This window comes from Brassica napus, unplaced genomic scaffold (assembly GCF_020379485.1).
Source record: "Brassica napus cultivar Da-Ae unplaced genomic scaffold, Da-Ae ScsIHWf_1057;HRSCAF=1491, whole genome shotgun sequence".
Classification (NCBI taxonomy): Eukaryota; Viridiplantae; Streptophyta; class Magnoliopsida; order Brassicales; family Brassicaceae; genus Brassica; species Brassica napus.
The window spans coordinates 34,006-38,269 of record NW_026014484.1 but is presented as its reverse complement, the minus strand read 5'-3'; the positions used below and the strand labels follow the sequence as shown (position 1 = coordinate 38,269).

Sequence of the window (4,264 nt, the reverse complement as noted above, 5' to 3'; positions counted from 1 at the left end):
CTTAACCGATCGATTGATTTTTTTCATAGAAAGGGGAGGGTGGGTGAGGATGCTTAGGTGCAAATTCTTCATGAGTTAGAATTCGAACCGCATTGCATTCAGTCGATTTGGCAGATGACGTCGATCGATGACTGGAGTAATCCGTCCATCGATCTTCATCATGGTCTGTCGATCGATGCAAGTTCATCGACATCGGTCGACACCATTGGGATTCGCCGAGACTCATGGAGCTTTCGATTTCGAAATCTCCTTCCTCAAGCTTTTAATTTCTCACCACTTGCCAGAAATCATCATCTATGATGGCATTTATGTGGTGTTTTCCTTTGTCGGTTCCTGCCTCTCTAGCGAAAGCTTCTTGCCTCTTTATAGTCTCGCCCGTCTGAATTACTTGGGTTTCAAGTTTTCTAACCTGAGTCCCTAAGGTCTTGATTTTGGTGTTCAGATTGTTGTAGGCGGAGTCTATCTTACCTTTGAAATCCACGGTGATTTGTTGTTGTCCCAACAGTACTCGATCAAGCATCTCTTCGATCTTGCTTTCCTAAGTCTGGGGTGGTGGATTTTGGTAGTAAGAGTTCGAGTAGCTCTTGTGTTGTTGAAGGGTTTTTGAAATTGTGAATTTTGGTTACTTCTTTGGCCATTTCCAAAGAAGTTTCTGGTTCCGCCCTGGTTTCCAAATTTATGGAATCCGGTACCTCCGATGTAGTTCACATTTTCTTCTCCTTCCGTATCTGCTACTTCTCCTTCAGCTGAACAGACTTGCTTCCTAAGAAGCTCGTGCACCACATCTAACTTAGCTCTTACTTCGTCCAGCTGTTCCTTCCCGATAGAGGCTACAGACTTCTTCCGTTCAGAGTCAGTGTCTTTGGTGCTGCTGCTGTTAGCAAGGTTTTCGATAAGTCTCACAGCTTCCAACGAATTCCGAGTAGTGAAGTTTCCTTCACTCGCCGTATCAAGGGCCATTTGATACTGTAAGGCGAGACCTCGGAAGAAAGTGCTTAGCAGCTGCACTTCGTTAAATCCGTGGTGTGGACAGTCTCGCTGGAAGAACCTAAATCTAATCCACGCATCTTTGAAGGACTCTCCAGCCTTCTGCGAGAATGTGGAAATTTTGTTCCGAAGTTCTTCAGCGCGCGCCTAATCGAAGAACTTTCGTAAGAAAGCATTCTTGATGTCGCTCCAGGATGTTAAAGATCCTGTGGGTTGCTGCCTAAGCCAGTGAATCGCTTCTCCATTCAGCGTGTATCTGAAGAGCTTGCACAGCAGGTAATCTTCGGGGACTCCTTCCATCCGAATAGCAGCGATTAGATCTTCGAACCGTTCCAAATGGTCCATAGGATGCTCGTACGGTAACCCAGAGTAGGGTAACTGCGACACGAGAGTGTAGTATTGAGGCTTCAGCTCGAAATTCTGCTTCTGGATCTCTGGAAGTCGAATAGCTGATCTGCTGGAATAGTACTCATCTGGGCGATTGTAGTCGGCCAGTGGTTTCGATCGAGCGTCCTCATCTACAGGTTGAGCAGCTCCTGTAGCATCAGCATCAGAGATTAAAGTTCCCTGAGCATCTATTTTCTGACCTGTTGCATTACGCAGATGACCGGCCTGGTCATACAGGTTTCCGTTTTCGTCCTGAGTTAGAATAATAATGTTTACCATTTTTGACGACACGGTATCGATCGACGTACGCGGTGTAGTATCGATCGTTGTCGAATGATTGGGATCGATCGACGATGATGGTCTGGTGTTGATCGACGGTTGGTTGTGCGTATCGATCAACGACGAAGTGGTTGCGTCGAGCGTTGTGGAACGTTGACCTCTACGGATGGTGCATTCCAAATGAACAGGATCGTCTGAGAACATCAAGTCTTTCTCCTTGTTGCTTCTGGTACCGCTGGGCATGCACCTGCAAAGACAAGAAAAAGATTATTAGAAAGGGGGTAAAGAAAAGAAAAAGAATTAATATAACTAAATCTAATGGCGATCAAAGCTCCCCGGCAACGGCGCCAAATTTGATACCACTCAAATTACCATAAGGAGTGTTACTCTCATCAAAAGAGGTTCAGATGTAGTACTTAGGGATCGAATCCACAAGGAGCTAGGGAACAATCAAATCTAGTGTTTATTAATTCTAAAGGTTGTAAATGTTTAAATGAAATAGTAATAGTAACAATGCGAGTAAATAATAAATATAACTTGGTTGGAAATGATATTAGATGCAGGGCCACTATTCAGGTGTTGGAGATTAAAATACCTATAGATGCCTAACTGTTGCATGCATGATATATTAGAACCCTTAATCCGTCATAGCATAAAATGGAGATATTCCTCTTTTTCCGATCTTCGTAATTATCCTCAAAATTTCGTATTTATCCGCGGAAACTTGACATTTATCCTTCCTTGCGCGCCAAGCATAAACCGTGCTACGGTATACGGGCTTTTGTCTGAGAACAGCAAGTCTTTCTCCTTGTTGCTTCTGGTACCGCTGGGTATGCACCTGAAAAGACAAGAAAAAGATTATGTTAGAAAGGGGGTAGAGAAAAGAATAAGTATCAATAAAACTAAATCTAATGGAGATCAAAGCTCCCCGGCAACGGCGCCAAATTTGATACCACTCAAATTACCCTAAGGAGTGTTACTCTCATCAAAAGAGGTTCAGATGTAGTACTTAGGGATCGAATCCACAAGGAGCTAGGGAACAATTAAATCTAGTGTTTATTAATTCTAAGAGTTGTAAATGTTTAAATGAAATAGCAATAGTAACAAGCGAAGCAAATAGTAAATGTAACTTGGTTGGAAATGATATTAGATGCAGGGCCACTATTCAGGTGTTGGAGATTTTAATATCTATATATGCCTATTTGTTGCATGCATGATATGTTAGAGCTCAACCGCTTAACTCAGTGATCAGCTGTCGCATGTTTCACTGGTTAACAGGCTAGACCTCGTGTCTTAACGGTTATTATGTTGACAACGAAAGAGTGTCGATTGACGGTCCTATTGGGACGTCGACCGATGCTGACTGATACTCTTGTGTTGCACAATGTATGTGGGAATTCAATACCCTTCACCGTGCATGGTACTGCAAACTTCCCAGAATCACTCTTCTTCTTTAGTGTAATCCTCTTCTTCATCTTTTCTCTGGTCTCACAGAACATTCACAATCTATGGATAAAATAAGCCTCGTCAAATGGTTTTTCTAAAGGAATCCTGAAGACTCTCTTTTGAAAACTTTCCATCTCCTTCTCATTAGCTTCCCTTTTCAGATGTTTAGCAACTTTTCCATTTCTCTTCCTCAAGGTTATCCCCATAGAAACATTATCAACCTCCATAGGCTATGCTGCATCATTTGAATGTGGAATGGTGTCCTCTGGTGGTTTATCTGAAGGTTTGGGTCATGGCCTGAGTGCGTTGAGACGGGCGACGTATATCTTTGGCATTTGCACTCAGTATGTGAAAGGTGCGTGTCGATCGATGGGCGCTGGAGGTTGTCGATCGATGGCAGTTTCTCTCTGTCGATTGATGGAGGGAATTGTCTGTTGATCAATTTTGACATAAACAAGACTGGGCTGATGTGGGTGTCTTGCTGCGAACTACTCGTGAGTCAGGATCCTCACAGCATTGCAAGATGCGGGTGACTCTGTGGTGTCATTGATCTATGCGCTGGAGAGCCTGTCGATCAGTTTTGATTGAAGTCTGTCGATCGATGTTCGAGGTTCCGCGTCGATCAACACCAATGCGATCCGCCGAAACTCATCGAGCTTTCTACTCTGAAATCTCCTTCTTACAGCTTCTCCTTCTTCACCACTTGCCAGAAATCATCATCTATGATGGCATTCACGTGGTGCTTCATTACATCATCTCCTACCCCTCTTGTTAAGGCTTCTGGCCTCTTAAAAGCTTCTCATGTCTGAACAACCTGCATCTCCAGCTTCTTTACATGAGTGTTCAAAGTTTCAAACTTTGTGTTCAGGTTGGTGCAGACAGAATCAATCTTCCCATTGAAGTCCACCGTCATACTCTGCTGTCCCTCAAGAACCTTATCAATCATGGCTTCAATCTTTCTCTTTTGAGTAGGTGGTGGTGGCTTCTTGTTGAAAGAGTTTCCATAACTCATGTTGTTGCTGTAGTTGTTGTTGTAGGGTTTCTCTGCTGCGAGCTCTGATTGAAATTACTTCTCTGTCTATAGAAGTTTCCATTCTTGTTTCCAGACCTCTGAAATCCAATTCCTCCAATGAAGTTCACATCTTCTTCTACTTCTGCTTTACCC

At 43.4% G+C, this 4,264-nt stretch overlaps 1 non-coding gene across 1 annotated transcript; it reads left to right on the top strand.

Moving 5' to 3' along the window:
• The first annotated feature begins 1,015 nt into the window (after window positions 1-1,015).
• Window positions 1,016-1,121, top strand: LOC125595407. The gene has a single exon (XR_007330240.1). It is a non-coding gene; the product is annotated as a small nucleolar RNA R71 (small nucleolar RNA).
• Window positions 1,122-4,264: the final 3,143 nt, after the last annotated feature.